Here is a 17,236-nt window from a genome sequence, read left to right as displayed (position 1 = left end):
GTATAGGCTGGCGGACAGTACAACTAGCGAGTACGTAAACTTTCCTCTCCATTTCTCGTGATCTCTGCTCTTCTTCTTGCTATGTAACTTCGATTGCAGCAAGACATAACTCCTATACAACAATTTCCAAGTTTTAACAGAATTTTCATTGTTTGGTGTCCGTCATTCCGCTTTCAATGTTGTTGATCACAGCTTGAATTAACCGATTACGGAACCCTTTGAGGACCGTTGGTACATATGTGTACCATGAACTTTTTCCACGATTTCTAATCATTATCTTGTAGTTATCAAAAAGTATTTGTCTCTAAGCGTTTCTTAAATAGATAATCTATTTATAAATAAAAAAAAATTGGAAATTGTGTTTTGTTTTAGCTTTGCTTTAACTGGTTTTGTTTGGTGAATTGGTCAGGGTTTGAAGCGGTAAACTTTGAAAGATCAACAAGACAAGTAAAAAAAAATATATATATATAATTTTTATTCTACATCAATGTTTAGTGATTAATCTGACTTATCCCATCAGTAAAACCATAAAAAGATTAAAAAACATGTTGCTAGACAATGTTAAACTTTTGTGGTACACATATGTACCAAAGGTCCTGAAGGGTAAATTCTATTAGTCTAATGGAGGGATATAGTGATGTGGGAAAAACTTAAAAATTAAGACTGTTGTTGTGAAATTTTAATATAAATAACATGTAATATTTTAGGAATGTATTTTAAATGTACATGCAAAGGTAAATTTAACTGATAGCATTACTTCCGGTTGAAAAATTTCCATAATTTGGCGCAAATTATGTCAATAGGCCTACTGCACAAGCAATTATGATTTGCGTCGTCGTCGCCGTGTGAGCCTCTGAAAATAGTCCCACCTAACCTAATAGCTTTACAGACTTTTTGAAGCTAGTTTTTATTTTGCAGAGTAGCGATGAGCCATGAACGTAGAAGTGTTAGCTGTAGAGTTAGGGTATTCAACAGGTTATAGGAAGTGCTAGTCCAGCCTAGGGCATCTCAAAATCACCTGAACCTTGCATGCAACGGCTAGGCTAGTCAAGACTAAGCTCGATACTAGTAAAATTTGTCTCCAAAGCAATACTATTAGGTTTTTCAAAATACAGCTTAAGAATATCAACTTTTCAACAAGGTTTGAATGCATTTTTTCAAAATTTGGGGTAAAAACATGCTCAGAACGCACCAAATTTAATGTGATTTTTCAAAATTTTCTGGGAGGAGACCCCCCAGACCCTCCGCGAAGTCGTTCGCCTTCGGCGAACTCAGCGGCAGGCTTCGCCCCCCCCCCAACTATTCATTGCAGCCTCACTGCGCACAAACAGCACCAGCCGCCACTGTGCGAAACCATACCAGCAATGATCCTAAACACATTATCCTTAAGGACCAATGGTACACATATGTACCACAGCGTAACTTCTATTTGAAGTAAAAAAAATTTAATTTTTTTTCAAATACCTCTTTAAAGTGATAAACTTGTAGTAAAAATCATCAATATTTCAATAAAACATGTCTCAAAAGTTTATGGTCCTCAAAGGGTTAAAAGAAGCGTATTTTCTACGTCGAGCTTAGAACTGGTCCAGCGGAAGCCAATGCTTTTTTAAAGGAACAGTTTTCTTTGTTTCCAAGACTCAAGTTAACAACTTCATCAAACAAATACTTTCCTTGTTGAACAGCCTTTGTAGTTGAAAAAGAGAATTAACAGTCCGCTTAAAGTGACGATTTGCAATTACTAAGTTTATATTCCCGTTCTAGAGAGTTTCTGACAATTAAACGCACTACCTGCCAATGGCAATCTTTGGAAAGCACCAGGTCTTTCACGAATTTTTTGGTTGTCATTTTGATGCATAGGCCTCTGAACATGGCCCAATCTGTTTCGCAATATTTGTCCTTTCTACGAGTGTTGTAAAATGTTTGAACAATAGCCTTCTGAGAAATTATTCCACAGAGCATTAACAGCACAATATGATGACGAAACCGAACTCACACTGAAGTATTACCCACTCCCTTCACTCGACATTGAACTCTGTTGCAATGCTGCCCAGTTCCCAATGCAACTACGCAGATCTCGAGTTGCTGAGTTACCAAAGCATCAGCAAGAAACAACCTTCTCAGATGTCTAGTTGGGTCGACTTGGGGATCCAAAACCTCAACACTGCGCACTAGTGCCCTAGCGCTTGTGTACAGTGCTGCCGAATATGCTTCTCCACTCTGATGCCGCAGCACACACGCAGGAAAAGTAGATATCGCCCTTAACGACACCATGCGCATAATCACTGGATGCCTGCGTCCAACTCCTACAGACTTACTACCAGTGCTTTCAGGCATCGCCCCACCAAAACTACGCAGAGAGAATTCTACCATACGGCTTGCATTAAAGGCAGAGGTCAATGATCGCCATCTCCTCCACAGTGTAGTCCTTGACGCACAACAGCTCACACGTCAACGCCTGCCTTCCAGGCGCCCTTTTTCTCGACACATTGTGGCGTTTCATGAAGGTCACTTCGACCTGATGAAGTCATGGAGAGATCGCTGGGAAACCATCTCACGGCCCAACCAGTTCCAAGTCACACCAGACACTACGGTAGCACCTGGCTCAGACCTGTCAAGAAAAGAATGGGTAACTCTGAATCGCCTCCGTACTGGTGTTGGTCGCTTCAAGCACAATATGTTTACCAGGGGATTGTGTGACTCACCAGCCTGTATTTGTGGTGACTGTCAAACAGCACATCATAAATCACTGTCCAGTGTTTCGACCTGAAGAACATGTGAATCTCATAGACCCTGATAAGACACTGCTCTGGTTGCAACAATTGGGAGATGTTACCTGAATTGCTGCCTCATAAGCAAGAAGAAGAAGAAGAAGAAGAAGTTACTGTAAATTTTATAAAAAAATGTCTGTAAGTGATAAAATCTGTCTATATAGAGTCTACATTGGAAAGGTCTCAAATTGCTCTGAGGGCCAAATGAATGCTTGTAAATTAACCAGAAGGCGCAATACCTTTTGCATTGTTGAAAGTTAAGCCTGGCTCCCGGCCAATTCCAATTTTTTAACTTCTTCAGACGGTTACTACAGATTTTTTGATCCACACTCTTCTTTCATAGGTATCTCGACTCCACAACCTGGCCCCTGCAACCTAACCTGATGGACCTATACCCCGGGTACATCGCCACTCAAAAACACGTCACTCCCAGCCACCATTGGTGCGGCAGGCCAGTTCTTCGAAATGACTGACCTGGCTATGTTTATTGTTTTTATTTCGCCACGTCAATTATTTGTAGGCCTACCTGTGCTTTGTCTATGCTGATTAAACAGTTTTTTTCCGTTCAACAAACAAAATAACACAGCAAGAACGCAACAACAAAGACAGTAAGAAAGCACCAAGAACTTAAGATGGCAAAAAATAGTAAGGAAAGGGCGGAACCTGTGAACAGGGGTGACCTGTGAACCAGCCCATTTTAAATTAATTATACGGCTCTTTAGTGCCAGTTGTAGATTTGGTTTTGAAACGCTTTATTACGTTTTTCCTGAAAATAAGGTTATTTTTCGAAGTGATTTGTGATCGCCCATAGCGAAAGTGTCTTAGTGCCTGATCCTTTCTATGACTTTAGCATCTTTTCAATAACTTGACAGGAGAGCAGCTGATAATCATATCTATATCTGATAATCATATCTACATAGCTAATATTATAGACAAATAATAGACAACAAAGTAGGCTAATTCGGAACTATTCGTGTTTTTCAACCCAATTACTTTGTTGTCTATCAATTGTCTATGATTGTAAGGCAAAACCACACAAACAAAAAAGTCAATATTTTAGTTACTATTGTTAAGGTATGCTTGGTTCCGTAAAAAATAGAAATTATTAGTTTCGGAAAGCATTGGCTTATGAAAAAGAAATGCAATTTGTGTTTCAGTTTGATATTGAAAACGATCTTCTTCTTCTCTCGTGTTGTCGCTATATGTCAGGGCAACGAGATATAACACAATGAGTGGAAACTCCTCTTTTTGCTCCGTTTTACGTGTCGGCCGTCACGCTTCACTACAGACACTTGCGCAGTAGATTAAACGGACATCACAAGAGTTTTAGATGGGATGTTCCTTCGATTTTATGTGCGTTGAGCTCTACCACTGAGCTATCTCACCGCCTAAGGTGCTTGGCTAATTAGTAATATAGTTTTGTACCATGGGTAAGGTGCTATCCACATCTTAGGCTATTTTCAACCTATTATTTAACATTATGTTATTGTCAGAAGCCTAAAATTAAACTCTAGTGCAGCCCTAAAGTTAACCCAGCCAGGCTACTGTTAGCCTGTCAGCAACTTAATCAATTTTGAAGGACCTGAATTTCTAATAAGCCGTCTAGACTAGCGTCGTAAGTCTTACAATGTTTTTAAAACCTTAGGCTATAGTCTTGCACTGTTGCTAGTTGAATCGTGAAATTATAATAATAATAATAATGATAGCATTTATATCCCGCTCAGATTAATGAATGATTGATATCAGAGCGGCTCTCAATTTAATGTTTAGGTATAGAATAGTAGGTAACAAATAAAACAGTGAAAAGGCAATAATTGATAGGTAGAATCAATCTTGAGAAACTTTGCTATTTTCATCTCTGAAATGTAAATTTCAAAACGTTAATGTTTGTGTATTGAACATAGATGCTGGCAAGAGTATTTAATGGTATACAAATCGTAAATTCGTGCTATTTTTTACGGTAATGTAGGCAAAGTTAAAATATGTATCTTGCCCCGTTTTATGCATCTTGAGTATGTCTCATTTACTGGCTGCTATAGACAATTGCGTTATCTATTTGGCGACTTTATATGAAGTTTTTGGATATCGACCAATAAATACAGACTGAATTAAGACAAGTTTCGTACTTGAAGATAAGACGGAGAGATTGGGATTGGCTCAGTCAACAGCAATCCCACGAGATCACTGGATAAGCATATTAATCATTGAAGGCAGTTTCTGAAATCTGGCAGAACTGTCGTTCGTCGTACCAGACATGATTGAAATAAATGTAAATCACTGTTGATAAGCTACATTGGTTAAACAAGCTATAGCATCGGTATAGAATGAAAATGCCACTATATGTTTGGTTTTTACCTCAGAAACACATCAAACAATTTTCTTGTTTGCTCCACTGCTTCCATACGTTGAAGTTTTCCTTGAAATAAACCTGGGATCACTTCAATTCCATCACAGCTAAACTTGTGAAAAAGTTCGCTCCCATTTGTGGTGGATTCGAATGCACGAATGTAATATTGAAGAGCTGCATCAGTGAAGTTATCAAGTGAACCACCAATTTGTAACTACATCTTCTGTACTGTTGATTCAGACACTAAAAAAATACAAAGTGTGTAATGAATACTACATGTAGTGGCGGATGTCCCGGTAGCACCTTTTGAAAGTGTACCACAATACGTTTCCTAAAAGGAAACTTGTCTACAAATTCCCAAATCAAAGACATCTTAACCAAAATAGAGGATTCAAACCAACGACCTCCAGTCTTCTGGCCAATAGCATACTCTCTACGCCATGTTGGTTGGTCGAAAACTCGATCTTAGCAACTATATTATTACTATCCTTTTCCCTAACCCTCTGATTGGTCCATTTCCTCTATACACCTATGTAATGGTACATTTTCAAAAGATGCGTCCCGGTAGCTTATGTTTCCATTATATATTGGTGTAATGACGCTATTCAGTAGAATCAGGGCTCCTGAGAGGGGGGTCAGGGGGACCAATGCCCCCTCTACAAACGAAAACGCGATATATGATGTCTTAGTTGCAACCTGAAGGGGGTATGGGCCTCCGTTTCAAGAAATTAGGTGCCTCATTTTGCTATTTTGACGTCTGGAATGTGGTCTAACAATTTCCCCTTTTTACGTCGATTCGACGTAGGCAGGTGTTGAATAGATGCAATATTTGCGATATGTTTTAATTTGGCAGACTGGATATGCCTACCACAGCAATTGTTACACACAAGTGGCTGACTGCAGTCAGATTTTAACGTTGATCCGTCGTCGCCAGACGTAGAAACAATGTGTAAATGGACGATTCAGGCTATAAAGTTGTCTTGCCGGTCTACAGGCAGGTAATATGCGGAACTGTAGTACCATACCTTTTCTGGTGTTATTACATGTGTTTCCAGCGTGCTTTGACTTGACATGAAAACGCAATCCCCGTTGGTTTTGTAAGTTTTCTGACATAAGTGACATCTGCAAAAATACCGGATAATATATCCAAACAATTTTATTCAGCTTTCAACTAGGGTTGCCAGATTGGGCGCTTTTACGCCCAATTGGGCTACTTTTGATTTCTCCAGGCGCCAAAAATTCGCGTTGGGCGCGCTTTTTTGGTTGGCGCCCAATTGGGCTACTTTTTTTTTAAAATATAAAATAACTTTTTATGTAAAAATTGTAGTATGTTTAAGATTTTTACCTAATTTTTAGTTATTTTACTGAGGAGCAGCGTTTTTGGAGACCTCGGTCAGGCAAGGTTACCAATTTGGTAGAAAGGTGTCAATTTTCAAAAATGTGCATGTTTAGGGTTTAATATCTGGCAATCCTGGCAACTTACGTGATCCAGGTTTTTATGAAAATGCAGGTGGATATCCAGTTCAGTTTGTTTTTATTTCTAACCATCACAACGAAAAACAATAAACGTCAAACATATGCAGGGGTTTAGAAAAAGGTAGAAGCGACAAAACACGGACGCTATAACGTGCATAATGCCAAAGCAGGACAATCAGTTAGTATGGCATGGTCGCAACACCTTAATAAAGTTTTTACAAATGTAGAAAGATGAGAGAAAAAAGGCTAGTAAAGTTTTTTTTTAACAATTTATATGAGTAAAAAAAAAAACACGAAAAGATACTTTCTACGTTGATCGACCTTGGTGGGTTATCAAAACTGTTGATGGTCTTGAGGGGAACACTTTTGAAGCGTTAGCTCAGTGGTCAGGAACCTTTTTAAGTAAGAGAGCCATGGCATTAAAGCTGCATTTTTGGAAATACATTTTCGTGAGAGCCGTAGGTTATACTGCAATGCCTTAACACTTAATACAATTAACACGTGGTGGCACTGGTGAAGTTTTGAAAGTAGGAACGTGTCTTGGCAAGAGGAGAAAAACAGCGGGGGGGTTTTCCCCACCAGAAAAAAATGAAAAATTACAATTAATTTGGTGCATTCTGAGCGCATTTTCAGCTCTAAATTGTAATGAAAAGTTAAGATAAAACTTTTGCGGTTTGCACTTTAGAAGATTTTTTTTTGCGAGCCAGATGTCGTCTTCAATAGAGCCATAGGTTTCCCACCCCCGCGTTAGCTCATCACGAAAAGAAATTAAACCATTTTTTGTGTTTAGGTACTTGTTTGTAGTTATTTTAACAAACAGTTGAGTGAATGCATATGGTTGCCAATCTGTCTGAAAGATGTAAAGAACTGGAAAAAACACTTATAATTTGGGACTGATGATCAAGCGCTCTGGAAGTATTTTGTATAATAGCCTATCTCTTTGCTTGGGCTCCATTTTGGGCTCCATTTTAGAACCCCCAAAAAAATTGGGCTACTTTTTGCATAAGCTTGGGCTCTTTTTTATATTAACCTCTGGCAACCCTACTTTCAACACACAACTGCACAATTTAATTAGAGGTGCGAGGTCCTTTGAAACGCTTTCTTACCCAAATTCACGTTGCACTGTAGACGCGCTCGTTGAAATGGGAATACTTTGAAATTCTTCATCTTCGATTATTTCCACAAGATACTCGACGGTTAAATTATCAGAACTGTTTTCCATTGCACTGTTATTAAAAGCCAAACTTCTTCTAGCCCTGTTGGTCGTTTACAGTAGCGTAGCCAGGAATTTTGAAAGGGGGGAGCTTTGACCACCCAGCGGCGGGGGGTCTGGCGGGCCTCCCCCAGAAAATTTTGAAAAATTACTTTGAATTTGGTGCATTCTGAGAGCATTTTCAGCAAAAATGTGGGTACGAAATTCCCGTAAAATGGTGCTGTCCGGTAGCATAGCAAAAGGATAAGATTATGTTTTCTTCGGCATTTTTCTGAAATAAAGCTATCCAGCAAACATTGATTGCTGGGCCAGCGTTGGCTATATGCTGGGTATGTTGGCACAAGGCTGGCAATTTTGTCCAACATTTTGCCAACATTGCCAACATTACGCCAACAATTTCAATACTTTTTATTATGCGTTCAAAAAGGTCTTAAAGATTTTATTTCAGGTTTATTTGTTTTAAACTTTAAAAATACTAACACAAACCTCTTTTCATGTGGTATTGCTTCAAAACACAGTTGTGTGGTTGGCTAACATCGGTCAGAAGCATTGCCAGCGTTGTGCCAATTCATAACAATTTCGGCGTTTTCTTTAAAATTATGCAAAGGTATACCATCATTTTGCTACAATTTTACATTTTAATAATAGCCTATCAATGCTGTTATTATTTTCTGATACCATACAAGTATACTATGAATACTTAAGACCAGCGTTGGTCAGAAGGGTAGCCAACAGTTTGCCAACAAAGTAGTTTCATTTTAGTTTGTTTATGCCAAACTGAGCAGAGGTCTAGAAAAAGGCAGGAGCAACCAAACGCGAACGCGATAACGTGCTTGATACTCAAACAGTTTAAACTTTCCATTAGCCCTACACGTTTCCACAAAATAAACAATTGCAACGTCGGCTATATGCTGGATGTGAGGGCACAAGATTGGCAATTATGTCCAACATGTTGCCAACAATACGCCATCAGTTTCAATAACTTATTTCTTATTATGCGTTCAAAAAGGTCTCAAAGATTTTATTTCAGGTTTATTTGTTTTAATCTTTAAAATTACTAACACAAACTTCATTTCATGTGGTATTTCTTCAAAACACAGTTGTGTCGTTGTGTGGTTGGCTAACATCGGTCAGAAGCAATGCCCGCATTGTGCCAATTCATAACAATTTCGGTGTTTTTAAAATTATGCAAATGTATACCATCATTTTGCTACAATTTTACATTTTAATAATAAGCTATCAATGCTGTTATTGTTTTTATAATACCGTACAAGTATAGGCTACTATCAATGTTTAAGGCCAGCGTTGGTCAGAAGTGTAGCCAACGGTTTGCCAACAAAGTAGTTTCATTTCAGTTTGTTTATGCCAAACTGAGCAGAGGTCTAGAAAAAGGCAGGAGCAACAAAACGCAAACGCGATAACGTGCTTGATACCGAAACAGTTTAAAGTTTCCATTTGCCCTACGCGTTTCCACAAAATAAACAATTGCAATGTCGGGTATATGCTGGATGTGAGGGCACAAGATTGGCAATTATGTCCAACATGTTGCCAACAATACGCCATCAATTTTAATAACTTATTTCTTATCATGCGTTCAAAAAGGTCTCAAAGATTTTATTTCAGGTTTATTTGTTTTTATCTTTAAAATTACTAACACAAACCTCTTTTCACGTGGTATTACTTCAAAACACAGTTGTGTGGTTGGCTAACATCGGTCAGAAGCATTGCCCGCATTGCGCCAATTCATAACAATTTCGGTGTTTTCTTTAAAATTATGCAAATGTATACCATGATATTGCTACAATTTTACATTTTTTTAATAGGCTATCAATGCTGTTATTATTTTCTGATACCGTACAAGTATACTATGAATATTTAAGAGCAGGGTTGGTCAGAAGTGTAGCCAACAGTTTGCCAAGTTTGTTTGTGCCAAACGGAGCAGAGGTCTAGAAAAAGGCAGGAGCAACAAAACGCGAACGCGATAACGTGCTTGATACAGAACCAATTTAAAGTTTCCATTCGCCCTACACGTTTCTACAAAATAAACAATTGCAACGTTGGCTACTTCATTTCAGCTTCACTTGATTTATTCTTTGAAAATATTAATAGCCAACAATAAAATGACTCATGTGGTTTAGTGGAAAAACACAGTTTCTTTAGCATACAGTATTCTTGTACCAACAACGCCATGATAAAAATCGTTTGTTCATATTCAATTGCTTTAGATAATTTAGAGCAATAAATGTCTTGTGATTCAGAGGACACTTCCAGAAAGTTTAGGCTTTGGCGCCTCCAATACCCAACTAGCATAATCCGTTCTTTTTACATTGATTCAACGTCTGCAGACGTTGGTAAGGTAACTAACAAGCGATAAACTTAAAAACGTGAATGCTAATTCAAGTTGCCAGGTCTTCATTTTTTTCTTGTGTTCAACAAAAGCTTTTTTAATTTTCAAGTTTAACTACACTAAAATGTGTTGTAATATTTTTGAAAACATTTTTTCAGGACTAACCTCAAAATTTGCGTGCAGTTCAAGAAAACTTAAAACAACTTGTAAGCTTAATCGAATTCACTTGTTGATGTTTGGTAGTGCTCGACACAGCAGCATGATTGTGGTGATCATGTGATCATTGAGTTGCGGCTGCATTGCCGCCGCGCTGCTGACCTGTTTGCAGACGCTGAATCAATGTAAAAAAATCGATTGATGCGCTATCACTTACGGTATTGATTTTGTTCTGAGAGCAGTCTCGCTCTCTGTTTGATTTTGACCACGTGGATGAGATTCTCGTGTCGCCAACAAAGGGGCGTCTTTACTTTAAATGTAGCAAAGCTTGCACAATAGGCCAGCTTCAGGAGCAGTCATGTTGCGTCGAAATCTCTCCTCAATTTCTTGAAGCGAGATTTCACAAAACGATCGCTACTTTTACTTTCAACGATCCGGCGAATCGTTTTTTCTCCTCCCGCGGTGCATAGAACAATACTGCAGGCACAATAATTGTTGTGAAAACTCCATTATGACGTCACTACTTAAACTTTGACTGGGCAATATGACGCGTTGAAGTGAAATAGGCAACAAAGCTTTAGAATGCGGCGATGTGTTATATCAACGTGAGGAGATGCAATTTAGCAGAAGAACTTGTTGTTTTTTTTTATGAAGGAAGACAAAGGCCATGACTTAATCCTTTGCTAAAGGGATTATGACGTCACTCGATTCACTTCGACTGTTCAAACATAGCGGTTGTGCGCAATACACATTACACAATTACGTGGAGAGCCGAGAGCACAATGCTTATGTGAACAGCGCTAAGAGGAATTTTCGCTTCTTGCATCGAAAATATAAAAAATCGAATTCAATCGAGATATTACGGCCGAAAGAAGTTTTAGAAATGATCAAAATGAAACTATAGGAATGACTTACGCCAATGTTTATGAAAACCTGGTAAGTGAATGTCTTTTATTCATTGAACCTGAAATAATTGTGTAAAGTCGTTTTTGTCACTAGGCTACGTTTACACAATTTAAAGAAAGTTATAAAACTCAATTTAGAGAAAGTTATAAAACTCAATGACCAATGGAAAACTTTCATATGAAATATTCTCGTGACAAATTTAGTGCCAGTGCTCCTAGATGAGTGCTAAGAAGAAATCAGCAAAGTAGCAGAGCTTGTGATGTCCTACAACATGTGTATTGTTTTGCTCAATCTTTGATTTTGCTGCTCCGCAATGTTTGCCTGACTACTTGAATGTGTTTGTATTTTTATGTCGTGTGGATAGGTTGTGATGGTTGTAGAGTATTTGAAAATGTAGCTTTCATTGCCGTCAACTGAATAATAATAATAATAACATGTTTTATTTTGCGCCCATTTCGACAACATAGCCTACAGTAGCCTACACTGCGACCTACATACGCAACACAACAGACGACTGGAATCCCAAAATAAACTTTAAACGTTGGCTGTCATTTGTAACAGTCGAAAATTTCTGTAACAAGTGCTGAAGCTTTTTTATATGATGGATGAAACCCCCTGTCATTACATTCGATTTACATTTTGCAGGTGGCAAATTTAAGTCAAGTTGTTGGCAAAAATGCAAGCGATTGTATCAGTGGACTTATTCCAACTATTGTTATCGAACACAACACAGTTCCAGTCATGTCGAGAAAAAAGAAAAAAAAAAAACGTTGTGAAATCTAAGCACTCGTTTGATTGTTTAAAAAAGAATCTGAAAAAGGTTGTTCTAGGTAAGATGTCACTGGGTGACTTGTAGGCCGCAAACCCAACAAGCGACTCCAGTGTCTCAACTTCCTCGCATCTTGGCCCTGTGGCAGAAGAGGTGCAATCACCAACATACTCATTTGCTGAACAAGGAGATACTAACACTTTCCTTGCAGAATTTTCTGAAAAAAGCTTGATGCCACATCCTCACAAGCATCATTCAATTCATCCATGCCTCTTCTGGGAACTGGTTCTTCTGTCAGCTCTGCACGGCTCTAATCCAATTCTGTTGCTGAATCTACTGGTGGTGGATCTGTAATGGCAGAGGGAGCAATATCGTCATCCGCAAAAAACATCTGGGCTTAGTGGGCAGATTTTGGTGTTTGGAAAGCCAGATTTGATATTTTTTGGAGTGAACGCAAGCTCAACTACTTGCTTCACGAGTTGAGCAATGCCCGTTTTCTCTCATCCAGTTGTCTAGAGCTGAATATTAATACCCTTTAAATGGCCCATAGACTGTACGGTCTAAGGTTTGCAGCTTGTGTGATGTATGGGGATGGATTGTCACCATCACGATTCCGTGTTTTCTCCCCATCAACGAAGCCATGAGAGACACATGTGATGCATGATTGTCCATGATCAAAAGAACAAGATTTCCGATACTGCATTTAGTGAAATGGATGAAGTACTCTGTTGAGTGTATTCTGTTGAGTCAACTAACCTGACCTTCTCTTACTATAAAGGATTGCATAAAGGACTTCAAATACGACCAGGTGGAATAGGCCCAATGAATTGAAAGTATTGGCAATTACCTACATCAAGATTTGCTACTGCATGTTTACCTGCAATTTTTAATATTTTAAAACAAATTGAAATTTTATCTAACTACCATTGCAGCTGCGAATGCTTTTAATCTTTTGTGATGAATCAAAATAATGTGGCCATTCTGGTCAAGTAGCAATCTAATTTGTCTCAATAGCAGCTCACAGGCTACAGGCTATTGCTATACTATTTGAATAAGTTTGTACTGATGAAGCCACACTTGTGTGGCGAAAGCTCTGTATTTAAATAAACCGATTCTTTTGATTTGGTTTGTTTTGTTTGAATTTGTATTCATAGACTGAGAAAGCCTCTGATAGGTTATTCTTAACAGTATTGCATGCTTGCAGAGGCTTTGAAACACTGATGTAAGCCCGGTTACCGAGATTGACGCAGTAAAATTTGCGACTGTCGAATTATTGCTGTTGTTTTCATCCACTCAGTGCAGTTGATCAAGAGATGTTTAAAGCTACATTAATTTTTGTTCATTTTCAGATCGAGATATCTCTGACAAAAGACAGAGAATTCTTCTAATTTAGAGCAAATGGAGTTCATCAGTTTTATTTCAGGCATCGCTTACAAGTGGACAACATCACTTCAATTAGGTTGTCAGATGGCGCCAACTATCAAGAACTGCTAATCGTTTAAGCTATTCCACAAAAGCATTAGCTGAAGCTGCAGTAGCCTATTTTGAGCCTACATGTCAGCGCTTGTCTTTGGCAATTTTTTTGATTTTACTCAGTCACTGCATTCAACTGGACTTGAGGAAATAAATTTAAACTAACAACTACTGTATTACTGAAATTTATGTAAGTAAATTAAAACAACGCAAGATGGTATGGCAAGGTTGGTTCTTGGAAATCTCCGAAATTTCGTGCAGTTTTGCATACTTGTAAAAATCTTAAACCCTTGACTTAGGCCAGGTCACCTAGATTGACAGAGTGAGGGTTTCCGCTTGTTATTGCAGTTTTCATAACTGTAAACTACCCTTTCTACAAGGTGCCGCACAATGAAAACTCCCCTCGCAGTGCGTTGCTCAAGTGTATGGTCCGAGACATGAACTACAGGGATGTTTTCTAGCAACGTTTTTGGGGAGCCTTACCTATAACTGTGTTGTTACGAGCAAAGTATAGGCTAACGGCAGTAGCCTACAATAAGCGACGAGTACATGAATTCGTTTCTCCATTTCTCGTAATCTCTGCTCTTCCTCTTGCTATGTAACTTCGAGCCATAACCATAGTACAACAATTTCCAAGTTTTCCAGAATTTTAATTGTTGATGTCCGTCATTCTGTTTCCAATGTTGTCTATCAGAGCTTGAAAACCGATTACGGTTAAAAGAAGCGTAGGCTAGTTTCTACGTCGAGCTTACAACTGGTCCAAAGGTAGCTTTTAAAGGAACAGTTGTCTTTATTTCCAATACTAAAGTTAACAACTCCATCAAACAAACACTTTCCTTATTGAACAGCTTTTATAAGTTGAAAAAGAGAATTAACACTCCGCTTTAAGGTGATGATTTGCAACTACGAACGCTATATTCCAGTTCTAGAGAGTTTCACTGCCGATGGAAATCTTTGGAAAGACCCAGATCTTCTTCGAATTTTTTGGTGGTCATTTTTATAAATGGACCTCTGAACATGGCCCGATCAGTTTCGTAATATTTTTCCTTTCTGTAAGGGTTGTAAAATGTTTATATAAAAGGAATCCTACTGGGCATCTATTCCTCGGACCATTAACAGCACGATGTGATGAAGCAACTAAGCGCACACTAAAATAAACTTCACAGTAATCCAAAAACACGCCGCTTCCAGCGACCGCAGGTGTGTGACAGGCCTGTTCTTTGAACTGTTTGACCTGGCTATGTTTATTGTTTTTAGTTTGCCGTGTCAATTAGGGCATTTGTGGGCCTACCTGTGTGTTGTCAGTGCTGATAAAACAGTTCATTACCGTACCGTTCAATAAACAAAATACCGGTAATACAATGAGAATGCAATAACACAGGTAGAAAGAAAGTACTAAGAACGTAAGATGGCAAAAAATAGAAAGGGAAAGACGGAACCTGTGAACAGGGTGACTTGTCAACTACCCACTTTTAAATTAATTATACGGCTCTTTAGTGTCAATTGTGGACAAACTTAGTTTTGACACGCCTTATTAGGTTTTTTCTGAATATAAGATTTTTCGAAGTGATTTTTTGAACAGAACTGCTGATTTTGACATAATTTTGTAAATTTTTGAGGTCGTACAAAATGTTTTAGTTGTTTAGCTTGATTGATGACTTGATGTTCGGTTATAAGCTGAATGTATGAAGTATGATAAATTCGCATTGAAGACTGAAGCTCAATGTAGACTGAAGCTCAATCCTGAAGCTCAATGTATGATAAATTCGCATTGGTTTTTGACTTTGTTCGGTGAATCTAAAAGTTTAGGTTTTAACCCTATTAGAACCAAGCTAGTTTTGGCAGCTAATGGCCTGACGTGTGGACTTATTCCATCCACACTTGCATTTTCTAATAACTTTTGATATAAAAACGTTACGTTTGAGCAAAAGTATTGACAAAAAGATTAAAATGCTAAGTAGACCCACACACTCTACCAGTTTTTTTCTATTGCTTTTTTTGCCAAAAGTAGTCAATTTTTTTTTTAATTTGTCTGATGTCTCCGTCATAATCTCTTGAAATCGCTAATCTCTTCGTTAAAGGCACGCAGGGTCCAGTTATACAGTCATTATCATTTTGTTCCTTCCTCGTATGGAGGGTTAGATACAATGCGCCATTTTTCTCGACCATGAGCTTTGCGTACTGCACTTTCATAAGTTAATTTTGTCCAATTTGTGATGTTTGTTGTCCAAATCATTATTTATTGGTCTGCCTTGAGCCAATGTCTTTTATGTAATCGATGAAAATTTTATGTATGGACGCACCCGTCCACCCGTCGGTCCGAATAGGGTTAAGCTGGAACAAAAAATAAACAGGTTACATGGTGAGTGACTTGTGAACCTCTCTGTTGGAACGACATGTAAACCGTCTTGCTTTGGATCAACTACACGATCCAAACATCTACACATACTTTGGCTGTGCATTTCATTAGGCTACTATCAACCTTAAAAGGAATTTGGTGGTAAGAACACACATATAACATATCATGTTGTTATATGTGTTCTTAGGCATTAAAATTGATTTGACAAAAGTATAATATTGACTGACATTATTCCATACATACATGTGTGACACAAACATGTCAATATGGAATATTATAATTGCCATCATTAGGCAGATTAACACAAGAAAATTTTTTTACTGAAAATTATTTGTTGTGGTGAATAATTACCATTGCAGGTCTATAGATTTGTTGATAAACAGCCAAAAATTGTCAACTATAATGGTGGTTTATTATTGTCAACATTGCTATTACAAAGAATTCTTTGTCCATATTTTTCATTGTTGTGATTTTGCAACCTTTTTAATTCTGTTAGTGCTATTTTATTTGCTTCTACCAAATTTGTAGCATCTACTTTTTTCATTATTTGTGCATAGCCTATAAACAATAATACAGGAAACTGCCAACATGCAAAAATACTATATTTTTGATTCGCTGGTGACAAATAGAGTTGAATTGCATTCAGTTTTTTGTTTGTTTTAGCCTATTAATATTTTATGAAAGCAGAAAATAAACCGCTATTAAACTATACATAGCCTACCATAGCCTAATATTGTCAGAGAATTTAGTCCGTCACAAATGGTAGTGATCTGTGAGATCTCATATATCCTGTATACTATAGTGTATATTTACACGAATGTGCAATTGCATTGCTCAGTAGTTTACAATACCGGTATCTTTAGTGCTCTTTATGCTGAGTGCAAAGTAGGAAAGCAATTTGTAGTGGTAGACCTTTGGTATAGTTTTAACTTTTAACATTTAAATAAAGAAACCGATCTACTAAAAAGCGAACAAAGATTTCAAAGTTATTCCTCAAAGGTTATAAAACAAGGAAGGTTGTTGAACAAAGTTACCAAGGTCAGGAGCAAAATGGTTGGAATGCAAGGTCAAACTAATCAAAAAATATATAGCCTAGAAATAGACAGTTTAGTTTTCAAAGTGTTTGCTAAACATGAGTTTAGAATCCAAGGTTATTCTAAAAACATAGCCTGTCTAAAAATTCCAGTGGTACACTCTTGGTGTTGGTCAAACCATGGCCACCTAAAAATCCTAAAAAAACCTAAAAAAAAACATCTCCAGGTGGTCATGGTCAAACAAAGTTTATTTTAACACAAGAACCCACTCGGTGCAATTAAATATATCTGGCATTGCTTTAAAAGTCTGGATGCCGCTCTGCACTCCATATTGATGAGTAGGCTAATTTTTGTTTTGGCTTCTCCATTCGAAATATATGACCCTCAA

This window comes from Aplidium turbinatum, chromosome 1, assembly GCF_918807975.1.
Source record: "Aplidium turbinatum chromosome 1, kaAplTurb1.1, whole genome shotgun sequence".
In the NCBI taxonomy this organism is placed as follows: domain Eukaryota; kingdom Metazoa; phylum Chordata; class Ascidiacea; order Aplousobranchia; family Polyclinidae; genus Aplidium; species Aplidium turbinatum.
Note: the sequence above shows the minus strand (reverse complement) of the source record.